This window comes from Equus przewalskii, chromosome 13, assembly GCF_037783145.1.
Source record: "Equus przewalskii isolate Varuska chromosome 13, EquPr2, whole genome shotgun sequence".
In the NCBI taxonomy this organism is placed as follows: Eukaryota; Metazoa; Chordata; class Mammalia; order Perissodactyla; family Equidae; genus Equus; species Equus przewalskii.
This window is the reverse complement of record NC_091843.1, coordinates 71,075,878-71,099,757: the sequence shown is the minus strand read 5'-3', so window position 1 is coordinate 71,099,757 and position 23,880 is coordinate 71,075,878. Positions and strand designations below refer to the sequence as shown.

The 23,880-nt window shown below is 40.6% G+C and overlaps 1 protein-coding gene across 1 annotated transcript in view; it reads right to left on the bottom strand.

The window, feature by feature from the left end:
• ERAP1 (endoplasmic reticulum aminopeptidase 1) overlaps positions 1-23,880 on the bottom strand; it is a 144,131-nt gene that overhangs the window by 61,405 nt on the left and 58,846 nt on the right. The gene's annotated exons all lie outside the window — the stretch shown is intronic.

Genomic DNA, 23,880 nt, shown 5'->3' with positions numbered 1-23,880 from the left:
TTTTGCACCTTCCAGCACTACATCAGACAATGCTCTACTGCTATTCACAGAGTTTTCATGGCGAATTTCTTTGGAAGTGGATGGCTAGGTCCTTCTTCCTAGTCTGGAAGCTTCGCTGAACCTGTCTACCATGGGTTACCTTGCTGGTGTTTGAAATACCTGTGGCATGGCTTTCAGTGTCACAGCAACATGCAGCCACCACAGTATGACAACCGACAGACAGGTGGTATGGTTCTCTAACCAGGAAGCGAACCCGGGCTGCAGCGATGAGAGTGGTGAATCTTAACCACTAGATCACCACGGCTGGCTTAAACTGTACTATGACAGCTAAATTCAGTTGTAGAAACAAGAATAAACCCTTCAAAAGCCAGCAGTAGCAAGGCTCGCAAGTAAGGAAGGCTCATCCTACTTGTTAGTTACCACAAACCTCATTATCTAGGCCAGGGTCTTCACAAGGAGTGATCAGGCCTCTGGGAACACACAAGGCCCTCCAAGGGACACCCAGGCAGACAGGTGGTTCTCAGCGAATCAGTTTCCAGAAGCTCAACTTTATATGTACTCTATCTAAACATGATCTGAGAACATTCTGTGGTTCAGAAGTCATACAGGGTCTCTTTTCCACCTATGCTTTCACTTTATAAAGAAAGGCCAGTCTCTCTCCATGGCTATTCTTACTATGATGCAATTCCTGGGGTGAGAAACCTCCACAACACAAAGAGAAATGTGAAATATTGCTGTTGGCATTGAGAAAATTAATGCCTTTAATGACTGGATAACTAATCTTTTTCCATTTCAAAATGATTTTCAGATCTTTGCTTTCAAAAAGTTAAAGGAGGCCCTAACTTACAGATAATTAAAAATACTTCTTGTTGGTAGATTGTCATGTGATCTTTGGCATATAAGTGGCAAGGAGTTCAAAGAGTTGAGTAACATTACTAGAACAAAACTCAATACATTCCCAACTACGAATTTATGTGAACAAAGTTCCCCAGCAAGTGCACAAAAAATAATTAAAAAGAGGAAAAAAATTGATCCCGACTCCTGACTCATTCTAGCAATAAAGAGTCACACACGGATGCATTGATTGCAAAATAAGACTCATTCATCTCAGGAGATGCATAATGTTAAATAATTTAATTGTCAAAGTTGTCAAATATTTATGTTGTTTTGACCGATAGTGTACCAATTATGATCGTAATGATGCGCAAATCAGAACATTTTTTTAAAATACTTAACTGTTATGGTCACTGGAAATGAAATTTTCACTTAAATTTCCATTTATATACATATTTATGTTTCAGAAAATCATGGTAGGGTAAAACTGTCTAAACATAGACTATATTATGTTAGGTTAAAATTCTGGGGAGGAAGTGAAATGGGGAAGAAGAAGAAATTTCCAACTATTAAAAAAAGAACATGTTCATCTTTTTAGTATAGATACGATAGGTATCAAGTCCTTATGACATTTACACTCCACTGGACATATTTTAAAAGGTAATATAAGAGTTATATGATGTAAATCAAAATTTACAATATGCCAGCTATTACATTATATGCAAATATTAAAAGTTTGTAAATATGTTAGATATTTAAAATTTAGATTTAATATTTTTTAATGTTGGGAAGGTACACAGTTTTTCAAAATTATTTTATAGGACACAGCATGTGGCTCCAATCCCCAAATCTCTAATCACATGGATGATCATTCGGTGTGACCAGCCCCTATCCTGGGTCATCTCATTATCATAAACTCAAGTGTGGTCCAAAGGGTCCAGCACGAATACTGAAGACGCTCTTATTACACAGGAAATCAAGGATTTAGAGGTTATCTCCTAGGAACCAGGGACAAAGACCAGCCAAATTCTTTATTACACAACATTATTCTTAAAACTCTTTCACTGTTTTTCATTACCTTTAGGATATATATCAACATGGTCCACGTGGTCTATGCGGCCCTGCATGATCACGTTTCGGCCTTCACAGAACCGGTCTCAGTCTCAGGTCTTCCTGTGGTCTCATAAAATCTGTACTTCTCTTTCATAGCACTGTTTACATTTGTAAGTAAATGCTTAGTTGTGTAATGACTTGTTTGTTTCTTGTCCCTTTTGCTAGAATGGAAATTCAAAAAGACCAGGTACTATATTATCAGGGCCTAACACAGCACCTTGCCTATAATTCTTGCTCAATAAATAATTTCTGGATGAAGAAAAGAATGGAATCAAATGCCAATTTTGAATAATGAGTAAATGAGTAAATGCTGCTTTTAATCATTTGCAAGAACTCCTGTCTTTCCCATCGTGAAAACTTCCTGATCGGCACTATCTGTTTCAAACTTTTCAGATTTACATACAGGGACTTCGTAACTTATGAACCCCAGCAGGTGCCTGACACATCATTACCAAGTTACTAGAACCATCTCTTTTCAGTTCATCAGCCCCAAGTTACTCTTTCTCAATCCCCAGGGAGCGAGGTTGTCCCTGACCCTGGAGAGCATGTCAACTGCTTTATTTTCTCTCTTTCCCCCTTTTGCACAATGAATCAGGGTCTACTTCAGAGTTTATAAAATAACATAAAATTTAAGTCTGCTATGTATGATCATTGAAAAGTCTGTAGATAGTAGTTCTGACTTAGGAGCAAGTGACAAATACGTAAAGATTTCCCTTCCCTAAGGTCCTTAATGATGTGAACTCATAATCTCAGTTGTTCTCAATCCTGGCTACGTACTGAAATTATATGGGGTGCTTTTTTTCTAATTGAGGTAAAATTGACACATAACATTGTATTCATTTTAGGTGTATAAGATCATGATTTGATACATGTATATATTGTAAAATGTTTACCGCTATAAGTTTAGTTAAAATCCATCACCACATATAGTCAAAAAATTTTTTTCTGGTGACAATGACTTTTAAGATCTGCTCTCTTAGCAGCTTTCAAACATACAAAACAGTATGTTAACTATAGTCACCACGCAGGGGTGCTTTTAAAACATACTGATATTCAGTTAAAGCAGAATCTCTATTTGATGGAGTCCTGACTTTGGTTTATTTTGAAAAGTCCCAGGTGATTATAATGTACAGTCACTTGTGTCCCACTGGGGTAGCTGCAGCATTCATCACAGTCATGGCTGGGTACATAAATTCTCTCCCACTGAGGGCACATGTCATACATCCTAATTTCCTAATTGCTTAACCCTGGTTAAGATGCAAATATATTATCTGAAAAAGGAAAGCAACTGTGCAGAAATCCCTTGGGTGGCTGCCCAGTTCTTAAAAATCCCCTTCTCTGAGGGCGCTATTGATACACAGGGTTTGCTATGTCTGCACATTATAACCCTGTCCTTCTGGCCATACATAATTAACACAGAATTGAACACTTAAACTGTGTCATTTCATTAATATCCCTTTAGAGTTTGAAACAAAGTTAGTGTCAAGAGGTAGTAGGCTATTAATGTTTTTGTAGCATTGCTGCTTTCCTTGGTGTAAATACGTCATGGCCAATTTCAAGCTACCAATGTAATATCACTTGGTTTGCAAAATTCCTGAAAAGTTAACAACTGGTCCTCCTAACTTTCTATGAACCAGCTCCAACACACCCACGGAGCTGAGTCACTCTACTGTCAGCCCCTCAGATAAGACTCAAGTGCGCTTCCTGCCCTATTTCCTGCATTTCCCAGGGCGAACTAGTGCAACTCTTTACTAAATTCTTGGAGACACCCCTCCTATTTATTTTCCTTTCAATATTTTTTTTGCTTAAGCTAGACACAACCAATATGTGCAGTAAAAAGAACCTAAAATAATATGGTCACTCATTAATGTATTAACATTTTAGTTTGAGTAAATTCATCAGATGCTCAAGCCCCTGAGAGAAGTAGGAAAATCTTTTAAAGGGCAGACCAGATGGAAGAGTTCCAGTGGGGGATCCCTAGCAGCCAGATGGTAGCTTGAAGGCACTGCGAATTTGTTGGGAAACACTGAAGGAGAGGGACCAGGCAGAGAGGAGGAAGAGCCAGTGCTGAAAACAAGCCTCATTTTCAGAATTCTGCCCAGCATGACTTCTGACCCTTTCTACCTCCTTTGGAGAGAATTGCTCAAAGGTTTTAAAAAGAATATCGATCCAAACACCATGGAAGCTATTTTTGCTTATTTACAAATATTCATCTTTGATCCTGCAAAGAAGCTGAGATACTGCAGCTTGGAGGAGTAAGGAGGAGCGGCAGAGGAGTCAGAGATAACAAATGGGGTATGGACAATGATGTCTCAGCCTCCTCCCAGATGAGCCGGGGCGCTAAGGCATTGTAGTCCTCAAGGGACTAGGGAGTTAAACTGGGAATAGAAAACCTCATCAAAATAAAGGTATCAGTGTAAAAGTGACACTAATTACAGTCCTTTATTTAAAATCGTCATCACTTGGGCTTAATTACGTTCTTATTAATTATATGCAGGTCGGTAAATATATTACCTATAAACTTTGTCCTTTTCTTTTGACTAATTTATCCTTACAATATTTAGCCCAGATTGTGGAATGTTTGCCTACTCAAACTTTTAAAAATTATCAGAACTATTGCTCCTATTCTGCCATTCTCTGAATGACCTTGGGGCACTCACATTCTCCTTCCCATCCTGCCTTTCTTCAGCTGAAACTTATAATGATTAGATCATCTCTAAGACCCACTCCAGCTCCAAGAGTCTATGATTCTGAATATATTTGCACACGAAAATTTTCATGTGTGTTCTGAGAAAAGAAGGGAAAAAATTATATGAATACATGATTTAAAATGTTCAGATTCTTTTTTTCTTTGAAGATCACATATGAAAATATATTCTTGGTAGTAGCAGGCGGGCAAACAATCAGGGCATAATTTAATCCCTGGAAGAATCAGTTCTAGATACATATTACATGATAAACTAGGAAGGTAATAGAATGGTCACACAGACGCTTTTATCAGTGCTCTAACTTAGTCATAAAAAACATAACCCGAGGGAGATCTTCAAGAACTTCAAATAGTCCCTTAAAGCTGCCCAGCGATTATAGTATACGCTCCTGGTCCAGTGGTTCTTAAACATTGGTGTTTATCAGAATCAACTAGGACACTGGGTACATACAAAGGCTCAGGATCTATCCTGCTTCAATAGCCTGGCCCTCTGGATTGCTTTTTTGGTGGTAATTGACACCAAAGGTTGAGAACCACTTCCCTGGTCTATTTACCCCTCCACTTCCTTGACCAGAGGTTCTCAAAGTTTTCTGCACATTAGAATGATGGGTGGAGCTTTTAAAAATCCTGATGCCCAGGCCAGATTCCACATCAATTGAGTCAGACTCTCTGCAAGGGGAAGCCAGGTATCAGTGGTTTTTTGATTATTGCTGAGCTATATTGACATATAACATTATATTAGTTTCAGATGTACAACACAATGATTCAATATTTGAATGTATTGCAAAATGATCAGTGCTTTTTATAACTCCCTAGGTGATTGCAATGTGTCGCCCAGTTTGAGAACTGGTATCCTTTACCAGCTCTTCTTAAACTTTAACGTGAGTGTGAATTTCCTAGGAATCTTGTTAACACGCACACTCTGATTCAGCGGGTCTGGGATGAAGGATGAGGTTCTGCATTTCTAATAAGCTCTCAGGAGATGCTGTTGTTGCTGCTCTAGGATCACATACTGAGTAGTAAAATCGTGGATGGCAATTTTACATTTTGTTCTCTTTCCAAAATCCAAGCATCTTCTCCCCATCCGGCCAATCAGAAAATGAATCAAAGTTAGGAACTCAGAAATAGGGAAGCCATGGTAAAGGAAGCAGTGGTTGATTTTGAGAGTGCTGCTGATGATGTAAAGAAATTTAGAACTGGAATAAATGGTGACCCCAAGGTCCTATTTCGATGCTGTGATCAGTTGGTCATTGGAATGGCATAATGAGTGTCCAGGAAAATGCCACTTAAAACTTAAGTCCAAATGAGACAAATCTTTAAAAGATATGCTGGACATAGATAACCTGAAAGCCACTATTTGTAAATAAGAAGAGTTGAGAGAAATAAATTGATGCTAAAATACTGTTTATGAGAAACTTTTCCTAATAAGCCTTCCAATTGTAATAAAGAACTCAAATTTTGGGAGAAGTGCCCTATGAACTCTTAAAGCTTAATTTTGTGATTGCTATACATTGTAATATAGACGTAGAAGTCCACTCAATTTATTTAAATAAACTTTTACTTGCTTGAACAATAAGAAACCAAATAAGATTGGTTTCCATTAAATCTTGCTGATTTTTAAAATAACTCATCTCATTTTATGCTAAATGTATACTTCAATTTTGTGTATTAAATTTAGCAACCTAATAACACCAGCAAGACTGTGACATGTGTAAATGCATTCTGGTGAAGTTGTGCCAAATGTAATGGCCCAATACACCTCTTTATGCCCTTGTATTGCCCTCTTACCAATTTTTAACCCTCTTTTTAATGTAAACACCATATTTAAATGTGTCCTGATAATTACTTTTATTACTTACGTAGTCTAGACTTCCCAGAATGTGTCCATAGAATACGAGGGAGGAAAATCTTCTACCCTTCTGTTCAAATAACGTTCAGAAATGCTGCATGCATTTCTTTCTCTTGGAGGTTTATACTGTGTACTGGCATGTTATTAAAGGCTCCGTTACTAAAGTCTCTTGCAAAAAATAAAAACATGAAATTAAAGTTTTCAGCCAACTGTAGGCCACTGCTTTCCCAACCTATTAGGCTACAGGAACCTCCCCATAGTCACCCCCCCCCCCCAGCCCCCGACCCATTAGCATCCCATGGCATACACTTTGTATAATGCTGCTCTAGAGTCATAGACCTAATAACAGAGGTTGAGGGAGTTTTATAAAACGTTTTGGTATGATCAATTTCTTTCACTTTTCTTTCTATTCCCTCAAAAATACCTACTTGAACATATAAATAGCATCCATGAAAATTATTTCTGATAAGAAAGGTTTCAGGTAATTAAGAGCCCTGGATAATTAAATTATGGTCTATATTTAATGAATGCTTTCTGGTAATTAAGTGAACTTTTCCTCTAATTGAAGGCATGACTTTGAGAGTGGATTATCTGAAAGCAATTTTCTAAGCAATAATTCTGTCTCGGTTGAAGCATCAGTTTGGGAAGTGGGCAGACTCACTTTCCTCAATCAGACTGCGCCGTGCCTTACATCCTGTGTCTTTTCTCACTGATGAGAACTAGCAGGGACACCAGATTCGATGAGTTAATTAGATTATAAATGAAACACTGAGGAAAATAGAAGTCTAGTGCCCTCTGCAAACTTAGAAGACACATTGGTCTTTGCCCCGGTCTACTATTGTAGGTAGACTGGATTGCTTGATTGATAGGTAATGTCGCTTTTTGGATGCTGCTTTTCTTTGGTTCTTTCCCCACCTGGGTCCTAGAGGTTTATGTCCACGCAACCTACAGGCCTGACACAGCAGACCTACAGTGATGCTGATTTTGCTGTATGTATTCGATCTGGACAGTGAGTACAAATTCTGTTTTCTGGAAATCTGTCTCTTGAGCGCTGGAACTGGAGTGATTACAACAGATCTCTCCAGAACTGAAGCAGCGGATGCCCAGTCAAGAGGAGCCAATGAACACAATCACATGCCCTGCGCCGGGACCAGTAGTGCAGGATTCGTCAGGCTGAAAACGGCAATGAAATATCACCCTTTTTTGGGGAAAGGTGAGACACATAGGAAAAAGGACAAGAGGTGGAGGAAATACAAAAGAATAAAAAACAGGAAGAGAAAAGGAGACCAATGGCAAGGACAGCACAGATTGGACATGGTGGTGGGAGAGCAAGGAGCAAGTCCTCTGACAGCCAAGGAGAAGAGCACGAGCGACAAACTTAGAGGTCTGTCGTGTGGAGAGAGGGGCAAATAGCCTCCTGGACCTCAGAAGTGCAGCAATGAAGGTATTCACTTATTCATTCATTCATTCAACAAATATTTACTGAATTGTCTCTGTGGGAGAAGCTTAAACTTGACTCATTCCCACACTCCCACTTCTTCTATTACAAGGGACCGAGGTGATTAGATTCCCTGATTTGCTGCAACAAGGAGAGTGTCACTAAGTTTTTCTGGCCTTATATACTCAGGAGGATGAAATCTGGCAGAAAGAACACAGATGAATAATACTGTTTTGTAGGAATGGAATGCCAGCGAAGATGAATGCTGCCTGAGGCCCAGATCGCTATCTCCAGCCTTCCCCGTCTGTGTGTAACATAAAGCCCTGTGCCCACCTCCGGATAGTAGCAAAAACCTAAAGGAGAAAGACAGAGTCCCAGAATTCGCTAAGAAAACCCTGTTTTGACTGCTAAATTTCTAAAAGTAAGTCTCTATCACTGTGTGGATTAGGGACTCGATAAAAGTCAGATCCAGAAAAAAATGCACTTTTTGTATATCTATGTTCGTGACTTAGGAAATTATGTTCTTAGGTTTGTTTTGAAACAAATATTGAAAAAATATATCGATTCCCCAAATTTTCAAATTACAATTTTAGGACAAGATATAGTACTTCTATTTAACAACAAAATTGGTATTGTGTTTCCATAAACATAATTTAGCGCTTTCTTGCTTTTGAAAAAAGATATAAAGTCTCATATTCAAGTCTGGCAATTAAAACAGACTTTTCAAAAAACCATATTATAATCCCATAGTTTTTAATTGAGTTTTACAATGTTCATATGGTAATGTGAATAGAAATTGTGACTCAATTACTTTTCAAATGAAGGACCTTGATGAATATATTCATTTTCTCATGACAGGGAATTATTATTACCTTAAATTTACTCTTCGTTCTGCACATGCTGCAGGGATTTTCATGGCTAAACTGTTTTAAATTATCTTATGATTCATCCACCTTGAAAAATGAACGCACGCTACCCACAATAAGTCAGAATGAAATGGAGTAGACTTGAGATGAATTTAAATTTGATTTTCCACAGATACTTTATTAAAACGTTTCTCTTGTTTGGCTAAAAGTCATGACCCTCGATTCACTTCAAGGGCAGGATTGGGAAACTGGACTGAGCTAGTAGCGTGTGTACTTGTTCCCTCATTCAGCAAATATGGAGTTAAGCAGATAAGGGGTCAAAACCAGAGGCTCTGCTGAAACAAAGAATAGCAAATCAGTCTTCAGATCTAAAGTCACCAAGGAAGGAAGGGCCGACTGGTGCTCTCTAAGGACAAGACTGTGGCCACTGATTCCAGGGGAGATGTTGCTTGCTCTCTGCCCTGGTTTGAAACAACCTGTGGGCCGAAGGTAGAGAACAGGATTCAGACTGCAGCTGAAATAGATCAAAGGTCTGCAAGTAAGTCTGGTCGTATGAGCCCAACACAGAGAGGCTAAACCTGCCTTCGCCCCACAGATATTAATGATATGTACACAACAGAGTTCAAATAATTATTCCAAAAGTCAGTATCAAAGCCTTATCTTGTCTCTAATTAGAATGGTGTACAGATGGACAAATGCCAACAACTGGGAGATATAAAGCCACCTACCAGGTAAGAGGGGCAGCTGTGATCAACTTAATTTGGCCCGGTGGACCCATTTTCCTGCAACAAGGGTTTGGATAATATGAGTTGTATTTATTCACATTTTAAAACTAGAGAACAGACTTAGAAAGCAAAATTCCTTTCCCACACAGGCCAATTTGGAACTCAGAGTGAAATGTGGCTTTGGAAAGATTACTATCTCATTGCAGTATTTTAAAATTCGTTTCATGAGCAGAGTGCCTAAGGTAATGGGAAACAGTGTTACAAGTCTGAAGACCAATCAATCTCAAAGTACTTAAAAGTTGTAAGAAAAGATACATTTCCTGCACTATAGAAGGGTAGGCAAAGTAGCACAGGCTCTTGTAGTGGTAGCAATTGCATTTGTGCCCATGGGGCAGGAAGCATTCACTTAGAAAGGACAGTAAAGAGTGGGATTTTCAAGGACATCCCCTCACTGCAAGAAATCTGTAATCAGGGCCTTTTCTGACTCCGTCCTGAGTTAAAATCCTGCTCTAACCCTTGCCTTCCCAGTCTTGAATACACACACACACACACACACACAGCTACGTTACCTGAGCTAATTACTGAAGCTTCTTAAATTGTACTTTTCTCATCTACAAAGTGGAAGTAGTAGTATCAACCTCGTAAGTTTGTTCTAAGAACAAATGAGATGATCGTGCAAACCACTCAGCGAGCAGCCATCTAGCAGGGAGTAAAAGTCAATAAAAGATTGTAGTCGTTGATGTAAATCAGTACCATGTTTTTTATTCAAAAGACACCCCAAATATGTAAACAGATGTTGATGAAAGGGTCAACAGCTCATAATTTTGTTTGGATTTATAAATGAATCAGATTAAGCAGATTTATGCACTCCAATTATTCAAGGCCAATGTGTACAAGAACTCTGAGCACTCTTGGTTTTAATTTTCATCGTTTTTGTTCAAGTGACAAATATAGGCATTTATAATAACACCGTATATGTGTTCCTGAAAAACTTCACATTTTGCAAAAATTGCGCTTTAAAAATAACAGAGTCTATGGGAAGAAAATAGCATTAAGGGCAGACTATTCAAAACCAATGAAACTTTGAAATCAGCACCCTCACAAGACCAATTGGAATTCTAATAAGAAAATATGCTAGCATGATGAAGTTTCCACAGGCATTTGCCATAGGATCTTTGTGGCCTTTTACACTGGATTCATGCTTCCTTCCTCTTTTGAAGTGAGTGTCCTTGAAGACAGTTACTGCCACAGAAATCAGTTTAACCAAAATTTAAAATACAATTCAAGAGTAGCCTTCTTTACCGTTAGTTTCTTTTTAACTTGCGGTAAATATCTTTAGGCTTCTTCATCTCTACTTGAAACTCCCCAGAGAACTTAACATAGTAGGAAATGTCGTGATTCTTCAAGCCACTAAACAAGCCCCATTTTGCACAAAGGAAAGGCATTGTTGCAGGATTTTTAGCTTTTATCTTATAGTCGTAATATGCTATCAAGCTTTTTCTCTAATTGTGAGAAAATTTGGCTCTAATGGCTTTAAAACCTTAACATGCTGGGGAAAATTGAGTATGAACTCACACAACTTCCACAGTACACTGACCTCATTCTCCCACTTATGAATTGTTAAATTAATTTAAACAAGGAGACCATCAGACTGAGGTGATTCTAATATCTTAGCAGCTTATATGAGCAAATCAAAACCCAAGCCTGTTATGCCTCGAGGTTAAGAAATTGAAACCAGGGGCAGCCGTGTGGCACAGTAGTGAAGTTCGGCACTCTGCTTGCGGGGCAGAGGGTTCACAGGTTCAGATCCCAGGCATGGACCTATGCCCTGCTTATCAAGCCAAGCTGTCACAGGCGTCCCATATATAACATAGAGGAAGGTGGGCACGGATCTTAGCTCAGGGCCAGTCTTCCTCAGCAAAAAAAGGAGGATTAGCAGTGGTTGTTGGCTCAGCGCAATTCTTCCTCAAAAAAAGAGAAATTGAAACCTAAGGACAACCAGTCACAAGCAGCCAAACAGGTTTTTCCAAATAATGCAACTTCTCAAGCTATAGTCAAACAAATGATTTCCTTGCTTTGCTTCGCCTTTTCTCTATAAATCTCTCCCCTAGCTTCTGTTGGTAGAGCTCTCCTAACTACTTCTGATTTAACACTGCACAATTCAAATCAACTGTTGTTCAAATAATTTCTTAAAATTTTTAATATGCCTCAGTTTATCTTTTAATACGTATGAGCAAATTAGCGCTAAAGAAACACACACTGTAGGAGAACAGGCTGTATGTTTGTACCATCATTATTATGATAAATATAATGATGATACTCACCACTAAGCCTTCTTGCCTGTGGAAAACTACTTTCAATCAATGATGAGGAAAGTTGAATAAATAGTCAATGAAATTGAGCTGCAAGAACATAAACAATAATTCTGTCAAAACTACTTTCATGAATACATTGTATCTTTCGCCCTTGAAACAATTGTGTGTCAGGAAGGCTTAGGGGGAAAAATCAGCCCAGATGGGTGGGCAGAGGGTCACCGGATCAATGCTCCCATGGGGCTTCCCTAGTGAATTGCATAGCAACCTCTGATTTTAGGGTAAAGACTATCGTTCCTTTTCATGACTCACAGAAACCAGACACTTCACTCCAAAAAAACAGGGGGATAACATTTTTTAAACCTTGACTCGCCACAAGAGGCAACTGCAGCAGAACTTTGGCCACCTTTGGATCATTTCCACCTCTCTACACCTACTCAGAAGCTTGAGCCACACTTAGATCTGCTGGCACAGTCAAATGAATTTGAGTCCCAAGACATCTCCTTCTTCGTCTTGTAGGTAAAGGGAATAGAAAGATGCAGAGGAAGGGAATTTTCAGTTCCCTGGTAATTGGTGCAAACACACACACACCGGCACACATGTACACACATATGTATTTGTGTATGTGTTTTCCTTCTCAAGTATAAACCCAACATCCCACATGGGGACTGCCTATCTGCCTTTCTGCCCCTGCACATCTCCTCTCATCATCCCGGAAGCCCAGAGCTGGACTCGGAAGTAGGAAAGCTATGTAGTTTTCCACGGCACCGACATTTGATGGGTGCCAAAACCAGGCCTGCTATTGAACAACATACATGGTATAGTCATTCCAGTTGCTAAAATGTTGAAATACTTCCCTATGATTTTACTGAGCCCACAAGTCTCTAGACCACCATTCTGGTCTCCTTTGTTTTCCCGCCTGGGACTTCCAGAAATCCCCCGCCCCACTCACCCGACTCTGAACTTCTCTACCAGCCAGAAACAAAAGGTTTAATGCCTGGCCCAGCAGGGCATCCAGACCTTGCTCTGCACTAAGGCAGCCGCCATTCTGATTGGCCTGTGGTGGAAGCAGAGTACTGATTATTAAGTATTTTTAACGTCACCCCTAGCTAAAACATCACCAGAAATGTCACATGATGGGGAAAAGTATATTTGTTGTAATTTTTGTCAAGAAGACCACTGTATGGTGTTAGGAGGGGATAGTGTTAAGATCCTGGAGGTGGAAAATAGGAGGAGACCTCATGCAACGTCTCACTTACTGCCGTCTAAGAAAGAGCAGGTCTTGGTGAGTGCGGTGTGGGGAATGACTGTGTGTAGCCATGGCAGAATAGTGGGGGCAGTTGAGGAAAGGCTATTCTCCCTTCTTCACATGTAGTAGTCAGCCCTCCCTACAAATCCATTTTGAGCAAACATTTAAGGAATATTATTTTGGAAATGGACAATTATTCGTCTTGCTAGGATATGAGTATGTTTCAGTCTAATGCTGTTTGAGCAATTTGACACTAACCTCCACCTTACTCCCAGCAAGTTCAAAGCCTACCTCCTATGCTGGCACTCATCCTGTTCTCAGGAACATTTAAAGAGCTAGTTCACAGCTAGCTGTGACTATTCATAGCAACTTTGCTGCTGCTTCTGCTCTGCTGCCCTCATTCCATTAATTAGCCTTTGGCCATAGATCCATGGCTGGCCCCTCCAGCCTTGCTTGGTCCATTTCCCCTCTCCTCATCTCTGGCACTGTTCTCAGTCGGGCACTGTCTTCACTGGTCTCCTCTATGTGATACCATATGAAATGGGTACCACTGGCTTTCTGATGTAAATACCCCCATATAACCCATTTCACTCTTCTGCTGGGTTCACCATCTGTTTCCTCCTGCTGGACCTTGTGGACACTTACCATCCAATTCTCTCATCTCCCCTCTCTCCAGATACCCTGATTCCTATCTGGCCCTTCTACATCCTGATGCCCTTATTTGGGCTCCTTCCCTCAGAGCCTCATCCATCTAGTTCAGATCCCAACACAATTGCTCCATTGAACTACTTACTGTTCTCCCCAAGTGCAACCTATTCTTTCTTCTGCCTCCAGGTCTCTGTATATGTTGTTCTCTTTGCTTAGGATGCTTGGCCTGGCTAACTCCTTCCCATCTTTCAGGACTGAGTGTCATGTCGCTTCCTCAAAGAAGCCTTTCTAGATTGCCCAGGGCTGGGATAAGTTAGCCTCCTACATGCTCTCAAAGCATGTTGCCTTACCCCTAGCTCACACTTTTCACAAGGGTTATTGTTGCCTTTTGGTTTGACTGTTTCCCTCCCCAAGAAGTGAGCCCTTTGAGGGAAGAAACGCATCTTGGGGTCATTTTGGCCTCAACATCTAGCACGATGCCTGGCACATAGAAAATGCTCCGTAAATTTTAGTGTAATGAGCTACAACAATAAAAATAGGTATGGGGCCGGCCTGGTGGTGCAGCAGTTAAGTTTGCACGTTCCGCTTCTCGGTGGCCCGGGGTTCGCCAGTTCGGATCCCCGGTGTGGACATGGCACCACTTGGCACGCCATGATGTGGTATGCGTCCCACATATAAAGTAGAGGAAGATGGGCATGGATGTTAGTTCAGGGCCAGTCTTCCTCAGCAAAAAGAGGAGGACTGGCAGTAGTCAGCTCAGGGCTAATCTTCCTCAAAAAAAAAAAAAAATGGGTAATACTTGTAATGCAACTCTGTGAAGCAACGATATTATCACCAATCCTATTTTACAGATGAGGAAACTGAGCACAGAGAAATTAAGCATCTTTCCCAAAGTTACACAGGCAAGAAACATGGCTGTGGGTGTCAAATCCAGGCAGTCTGGGCCAGATCCTGTATAATTACTACTGTATATTCTATGCCTCTTGCATTTGAGTTAGTGATAGAACTGTAGCAAGAATACAGTATCATTTGCCATTGGTTCAAAATAACCTTAAATTTAAAAGCCACGTGTTGGGTGAGAAAACATGTTTTATACTCAGCTTATTTCAGTCCTGACTGAATATATTTATGTCCAGGCTTAGATGGCAGGTCTCTAGGGACGAGGGTAGAGCATAAAGAAAAAAATAAGTGGGGCCAGCCCAGTGGCATAGCAGTTAGGTGCACATGTTCCACTTTGGCAGCCTGGGGTTCGCCAGTTTGGATCCTAGCCATGGACCTACGTACCGCTTATCAAGCCACGCTGTGGGAGGCATCCCACATATAAAGTAGAGGAAGATGGGCATGGATGTTAGCTCAGGGCCAATGTTCCTCAAAAATAAAAACAAATAAATAAGTGGAACCAGAGGTAAAAATACCAAAAATCACATCCAAAGGATAAAGCCAAGATCAAACCCCCTAAATGTGTTCCAAACAAGTCAGATAGCAAGGGTGTGAGTGAGAATCTGAAAAGCAAGAGCAAGGAACAGCAGGTTGGAGGGGCAAGGAGGCTAAACTATAGATTCTACTGACATGTTTTTGCTGTTAAGCCACATGGGAGATAATTTTGTATCTGATCAATTTGGTTACAGCTAACATTAAGCCACTGGTGCAGTCATAACCTTCTCCACTTAACAGCACCTGTTAATCTTGAACTAGTAACTTGATGATCAATAACAGCCTTTTGACTTGGAGATTTATGTCAGAGAATATCGAGTGTTTCCCAGACACCTCTGACCTTGAATTTGGGTGACAGTATTCGTCTTCAGTAATAAAGTTAACTAGATGTAAATTGCATGACAATGCTTCCTGCTCCAGCATTTCACCTGTTACATGTGCCACCTTAGTAGAGCCCAGAGAACCCCTAACTTAGGTGAATCATGGTATGTAAATAAATAGTCAATATAGTGAATATTTCATGCCCAGAATAGAAGACCAGCAAGGCAATAAAAGTGAGAAAACAAAGAATAACAAGGTGGTACGCGAGCAAGGTATTATCATCATTTTAAAGCTTTCTCTGTGTCCCTGGTTCACAGGCACACACAATTCAAACAGCATCAGCCACAAAGGATTCCAAGGAGACTGGCTATGAAGGGTGCTCTCATATCATTGGCTGCTGCATTTCCAAATGAAAAAGGTGGAAGGTGTAAGACCAGCCCCCCAACACACCCACACCATAGGTGGCAGATATGATGTCTTCCTCTCTGTACCCTCAGTGACTAGCACAGGACTTGGCTTATTAGGCATCAGATATTTGCTGAATTGGGTCTCTGAGCTCCCAGGAGCATTCTTCTTGTCCCTTGTAGGCTGTACTCAGGCTGTCTTCCACATGGACAGAAAGCCACTCAGAGACTCAGGGCATAAGCTCAGCAGTGGGCCATTCTCCAGCTTCACATTCCCAGCAAGCTACTCTTTGCAACAGCATGTTGAGTCGAAGGAAGAGTTCTGCTGGCTATGGTGCTGCCTTGGGCTTCCAGACTGTTTGTTCTGTGATCCTAGTTTGACTGAACCAAGAGGGACATTCTCCTCTGTGGGCAGAGGGTTCCCTGATCATATTTTTCTAGAATGAGGAAAACCATGCCTCAATGTCACTAGCTGCATGGTGACATAAGAATGCCCTGGACAGAGCTGGAAACCTAGACCCCTGCCTTGACTTTTCCACTAGTCACTACTGAGATCCCAGAAAGTCACTTAAGCTCATTGAGCTTCAGTGTTCTCTTCTGTAATATGAGATAATACACGCCCTGATTTCAGAACATAATTGTTCTGAGGATCAATGGCACCATATTTGTGAAAGTGGTTTGTCAACTGTAAAGCAAGCCTAATAAATATAACTGGTATTATTGGTAGTATTTGTGACTATCAGTTCTGGCTGGTTTCTGTGACTCTGACCTACTGATCTCAGCCTTGAAATCAGCAAGGTCAAGAGACCTATGTTATTGTCTGAGGGGGATTTTCACACATGAAATTTGAAATACAGTCCAAATGGTGTAAATGGATGGCCAACATATTGCCTGCCCTGAGCAGTTGGGCTAAAGTTTAGCTACTTGACATAAAATGGCATTCCAAGTGTGTCATTTAACATCATTTTGAGATAGAATACAGCCCCAAAATACATATTATCTACCAATATGACAGCATTAAATGTGTCCTAATGATAAATTAGGCCTGGATTGGTGGTTGTGGTGGTATTAGGCTGGATTTACAGAAGAGAAAAAATAGTTTTATATTCATTCAACAAATTTATGGAGCAACTTCTGTGTGCCAAGCACACTGTGTTAGAAACTAAAGCTAGAGCACCGAGCTAAACAGACATGGCCTCCACCCTTACGACATTATAGTCTTGTAACCCAATCTAGTCTATGCATCAAGGGAGGTTTCCTCCAGCAAGAGTCAGTTTAGGGAGGACTTCTGTGAGGAGGGGCTGGCTGAGACTAAGTGGCATAAAAGGGAGAGGCAGAGGATGGAAATGGGCCCACGTCGTCTGGTGGCTGTTTACCATCTTCAGAATGACTCTCACATTTTCAGTCCCACTGCCCCAAAGAAGTCAGACTCAAATTCCCAGTGTCCCTTGCAGCTCAGCTGCAGACGTGCATTCTAGCTCTGCCAATCTAATGCACTCGTGTGGGACTTTGACTCAGAAGTGAGCAACACAGGTAAACAGTCTTCACGTGGAACTGCTGCTTCTTTTTTTCATTTTTGAATAGTGTAGGCAGAGGCATCTAGCTATTTATTTAAGTGAGTAATCCTTACAAGGTCGTGACCCTGATGTGATTCTGTGGCTCAATTGGAGGGGTTGTCCTCCCAGAAGTTTATAAATCTGTTTTTACAGCCCTCCTAACAATTCTTTGAAGTGCCAAAACCTCTGTAATAAATTCCACTGTTAAATTAATTAAACAAGATGGCCATTAGACTGAGGTGGCTTTAATGCCTGAGTAGCCTACACAAGCAAACCAAAACCTAAGTCTGTAAATGCCTCAAGGTCAAGAAATCGAAACCTAAGGACAGCCAATCACAAACAGCAATAGGCTTTTCCAAATAACGCAACTGCTTAAACCATAGCCCATCAAATCATCTCCTTGCTTTGCCTCTGCCTATTCTTCATAAAAGTCTTTCCCCTAGCGCCTCTCATTGGTGAGCGCTCCTGATCACTTCCAGTTTGGCGGTGCCCCTTTGGAATCTACTTCTGCTCAAATAAACTCTGAAAAATTTTAATATACGTCAGTTTATCTTTTAACACCACAAATAGCGCATGTAATCATTTCACTGTAAAGGAGGTTTCTGAGAAAGGGCCGTGAGCATGGGATCTACCGGTCTCATTACCTGCTGCACATCCAGAAGCAGCGGGCATCAGGGTGAGTCTTCCCTGCAAACATCTTGATGTCACAGAGATAATGAACACACGGGCTCTTCAACAAGCCAGTCTGCGACTAACTGATAAATGGCTCTCTTAGGGACAGTTTCTAAAGAGCACCGTGAACCCCAGTGGATCTGAACGCAAATTAAGTGAAAATCTAAATGGCTTTTGTCTGATATGTGCTGATTCTCATTTCAAGATTTCAGGAGGATTGTCTCAAGCCTTGTAAGCAGCTCCAAAGAAACTGGAAGATACTTCTGAAACCTCAGTCAGGTTTGGCAATGTTCCCTGTGATGCTACTGCTAACGTTGGTCACCATCAGTAATAGCAATGACTAGTATGTATTGAGTACTTACGATATGCCAGGCCCCTTCCCGTGCTGTGTCATTTGATCCTAGCTACAACCCTTCGGGGTAGGGACTTTATCTCCATTTTACAAATGAGGTAACAGAGGTAACAGAACTTAAACAACTAACTGAAGTAAGCGCATGACTCAGCATTTGAGCCCCGCCATTTAACTCTGATTCTCCAGCACCCCGCCAGGACAGCAGGGGAGAGGCAAGGGCCTATGGGCATTCCAAGGCACTAACCTAGCAGAAATTTTGCCCACTACTTTTAATGATCAAAATCAGCCTGCAATTTAAAACATCCCCAAACCATTCTTGTTCTAAAATTTCTTATTCTTGTATGATTTATGAACCAAGGGATACTGTAATTCTTGGCTTGAACCAGGAAATTACTCCCATAAATAGGGGACTAAATCAATCTTTATAAAAGGTAATCACTGCTATTAAGTTCTCAAGTTGACAAGACGTTATCACGCAAGCGCTGTCTCAATAAAAGGTGAAACCTTAAAATAAATACATTAATTAATAAACAAACAAGCAAACTTGCCTTCTTATTAGAGAAATTGAGACAGCTGACAGGGTAAAGATGGCCTGGATAAACCCACCCACCATACACAGTCAGAAGGCAGCTATCAGCAAGTATCTCAGTGTGTGACAGCCAGCCATGAAATTTGGAACTTTTAACAGGAATTCTCTGAAATTTGAGGGGTTATGAACAAAGGACACTAAAGACTCCATCATTATCCAAAGAACAGTTGATTTTTAGTAGTTAATGAGTTCTAAGGGCCCCTTTTGCTTCATGTTAAGCTGGTCTTTTCCTGACTGCAATAGGGTCACCTTCTCTGAAGCCACCATGGATTGACTATGTCTTATTCTTTACATCTTGCCTCATTCCGAGAAGAGTCAGATTACAAGAGATTAAACAGCAAGAGGAATTCTCCTCATAAGACCCTCCCTGAGCTGTTCTCCAGGCCTCCCAGGAAAGAGTGTCATTTTGACCCTTTCCATGTCCCTGCCATTTTGCTGTCGCTCCTTTCCCAAGCTGCTTGGACATTTCACAGATACCTGTCTTACCCCACCTGGATCCAGATCAAACAGGAGATAAGTAAAAGTGGCACACTTGCCATGTTAATTTATGCTTCTTGGAAACTTAGGATTCTCTCAGTTGTTTTACATAAATATTTCTTCTTTCAAGACCCACCTGCCCTATCCCTTCACGTCTCTCTTCTTTAAATCCACCATTTTGCCTTAATCTTGGCCCCCCACCTTCCCATTCCCTGCATGCCCTCCTCTGACTCCTCTCCTGTCTAAGTCCCCAAGGTTTTCCCCAGTCAGTCTCATCTTCCACACCCTGTCACCCAGTCACCTGTCTCAGTTGCAGAGCCTCTACACCACAGCCTCTGTGGGCTCCTGTCACCAGCTCTACTCCCTCCAACCACCACCAGGCTGGCACACACTTCTTTCCCTCATGCTGTCATATACTCAGGGTCCGCTGCCCCTCACCTCTGGCACTATCGTCCTGCCACTGTCTTCATCTTCTTGGGACCTGTCACACCAGCCCCAGACCCACTTATCTCTGTTTTGATCTCAAATTTCTAGAGTCTTCTTTTCTGTTGCTCTTTCTCTTTGGAGTCATGGAACTCTCTCCCTTTTGCACTTAACTTTTTTTTTCTTTGTTTCTTTCTAAAGTGACTATATTTAAGTTTTAAAAAATGAGACGCTATGAAAAAATATTAAGCAAATAATAGTTCAAGTAGTGAAAGAATATGAGAAAACAACAAAGATGGTCTTTTTATGACTATCATTGAGATACTGAAGCTATTTCGTTAGTACTTATAAAAATATAACAAGGTAAGCAGTTTTTATCTACAGTTTCCAGAGAAGGAATTTGAAGGCTTAGAGGGGTAACTCAGATCACACAGTTTATAAATGGCAGAACCAAGGATTGCACCCAAACCTGTCCGATGCCGAAGTCTACTCTGTTGGGTACCACCCTACTCCAGTGTATATAGGCCAGCTATATACAGTATTCTGGAATTTAAGAAATATGGAACAGGATTCTTGAATTTCAGCTTTCAAATTATGATTCCCCCTACTTACTTGCCACTCTGGAACACACTGAAAAGTTCACTGATCACAATTCCAACACAGTATTGAGTGTGTATTTTTAAGATAAACATCCTCTTCTGCTTAATCCATCCCCCACACAGCAATCAGAGTGGTATTCTCAAATTGCAAATTGGATTATGTTACTTCCCTGCTCCATACCCTCCAGTGGCTCTCCAATGCACTTAGGAAAAAATCTACAAGGCATATTTTGTGGGCTTATCTCCAAAGCTAAACTTCTATCCTACTTCCATGTGCCTCCTTCAGAGTCTCACTCCCCTGTCATTTCCTTGCTTTTCCCTTGTTCAACATGTTCAAGTTTGTTCTACTGTAATAAAAGCTTTTCTTCAACCTCTGACCCCTCCCTCTCTCCCCAGCCACTGTCCTATTCCTCTTGTTCCTTTTAACAGCAACCTTCTGGAAACAGTAGTTTTCATTTTCCATTAGCTGTTTTCCTTTTATTAACCACATACGTATATACTCTCTTAGCTCTTTGCAGCGTGGTTTCAGCCTTTACCTTCTCCTGAAGCTAAGCGGTCTCTATAAGGGAGCTCTGAGCTATCCACTCCAATGGATTTTTCTCAATCGTCATCCTCATTCATCTTTCATTCGCTGCTCCTGATCATCCCTTGGCTTCTGTGTCACATTCTTGGGATCCTCCCCATCCTGACCTCTCTAACTCCCTTTTCCTTTCCTTGTCACCCTAAATGTCCCCTCCTCTCCTTGATCTGTTTCTTCGGTTAGCAGACTCATCCGTCATATCATGACTTTATTGCCTTCTTTAAAGGATTTCTAACCCTGAACTTTCCATGAATTTCTGTTCACATTTCTAACCACCCACCCATTTCTACGTGGAAATCCTTATCAGTTCTTCACTCCACATGTGATCAGGCTCCAATCACACCTGCCACTCCCCTCTAGTGCAAACCCTTGATTCCAAGCAGGTAACTTCGAAATCCCATCTCTGAGAAAGAAAATCCCTTCTCCATCACTTTGCTCATTTAGTATCACCTCCTCATGTACCCCTTTCCCCTTTCCAAGTTCTCTTCATTCTTTAAGGCCCAGTTTATATCCCCTCTTCCCCTCAAAGCCTCCCTTGACCCCAGGTATACTGTAAGTTCTATACAGTAAACTTAAAGGCAGAGGCCATGGGTCAGACAGCATTGTATTTCTCATTGTATTCATCTCCACCTCCCCTTCCCAAAGCCAACACTTAGTAAGCTTTCAAAAACATTCCTTGCGAATATAAAGGAAGAAACGAATCAAGGAAGGACTTCAAATATTTGGGAAATAGAGAAGAAAATGGAATCTTCTTGGTTCACTTCTTGGTTCTGCTGGGAATAATATTTACAAAGTCACAATGTGTAAGTGTGCTTATTGACTTTCGACTTTTGGAATTGGCCTATAAGGAAAAAGGCAGAAGATTTGATATGATTGTATGACGGATTGTAAACATTATCTGTCCTAACGCTGTAAAAGTGAAGATCTGGTTGATAGAAGATGGGAGTGGAAGTGGGGAGGGGAGGGACACTGGGGGCTGCTGACGTTCTCGTGAGGGAGGCAATGGAGCTTCGTGGGTCTGGATTCATACTTCCTGTTCCCTTTGCCACCCAACTGGCCTTGTGACCTTGGGCAAGTCGTCCCCCGCACCCCATGCCTTAGTTTTCTCAGCTGTAAATTGGGAATGACCTCATAGAGTTACTGTAAGGATTAAATAAGATGGTTCACGTAGAGTACTTAGAGCAGTGCCTGAAGCGCAGCAAATACCCAGTACATTTTCAGCATTGTTATCTGACATATTCGGGCATGAGGAGATATTGTCCAAAGATGATAGAATCAGAAAGGAAGGTTTAGGTGTACTGTGTAAATATATGAAGGAGGAACTAAAATAAAAGTAATTTTAAAAACTTTGCAGTAGGAGAGGAAATTGAGGAAAGTAGAAATGAACTAAACCTTCATATTTCAAACCAGGGAGTCAATAGGCCCTATTTTAAGATACGGTTGTCCAAAATATTATTTAGAATTAGAGAAAAAAACATCAGAAAACAAAACAGAAAAGCTTACAAATGATTGCTTCTGGAAGTGTGACTAGCAGTGGGAAGGAGCAGGGAGAGGGTCTGTTGGTTTTCATTGTAACTTTTCTACTATTTGGTTTTTTACCATGTGCATATATTATTATGAATTTTAATGGTGGAAACATTCACACACACACACACTTATTCACATTTGCTTGCACACAAGATGCTTCAAACAGAGGCAAGAGTTGTTTCACTCCCTTGAAACACTTAATATGGCACTTTGCCAAAATGTATACACCATCAACGTCTGTTACATGAATCATGTCGCCACCCTCACCTGTATTTAAGCGAGGTTCGGTGGTGATCTGACACTGTTGCCTTCCAAAGCAACAAGGTTGCCTTATTATTAATAGAGTCACTGAGCTGAATGTTATTTAACTTATGCCAAACATGTCAAACCCCGTGTCTGCGTTTTCCCTCAGATTAGCAAACAAGGGGTTCCTTCTTCCCTAAAAGTAACGCTCAGTGTTCTGAGCATTTCGAGGAAAATGAATGAGCGTTGAAAATGACACGTTTCTCAGTACAGAAAAGATGATGGGGGAAAAGTCTCAGATTTACTTTGCTACCTTTTGTATGCCTCAGGTTGGGACAAATTGAACAGAAATATGCTATGACAGATGATAAATAGAAATATTTCAGCTGTGGTAGAAGGGTTTAAGGTTATTTTACACAAAATATAATTGTAAAGCAAAATGTTAAAGGTCAATTAATCATAAAAGAGACTTATGTAAAGCCTTGGAGGGAGACAATGCTTTAAAAAGGAATCTACTTTTCAGTCAAAGGAACTGTATCTAATGTTTGGATTTGGGTCTCTTGGAGATGCAAATTCAATAGTGATTTCCTTAGAATATTGAAAAGATTTGATAGGTTGAAAAAGAGAATAATACTATTTTTTTCAAAGTGATTTACTTAGGTGCAGGTTAAAACTATAAAAATTTTCTTATCAGAGGTCCAGTTTATAGAATTAGGTATGTGTTTGGTGGGAATCTTAATGGTAGATATATGCAAATCCAAGCTAGGAATTTGAAAGACATTTGGGAATTGAGCAGAGAGCTTAAAACATTAAGAACAAATCCTGGATTAAAGCTAATATTTTACTTTAGCTTTTTACCTTTTGTACTCTCTCTTTCTGGAACTCTTTCTATGGTCTTTTAGTCAATATTTAACGGGTATAACTACCATGATGAGGGTCTGGTCCCTGCCCCTCTGGGTTCC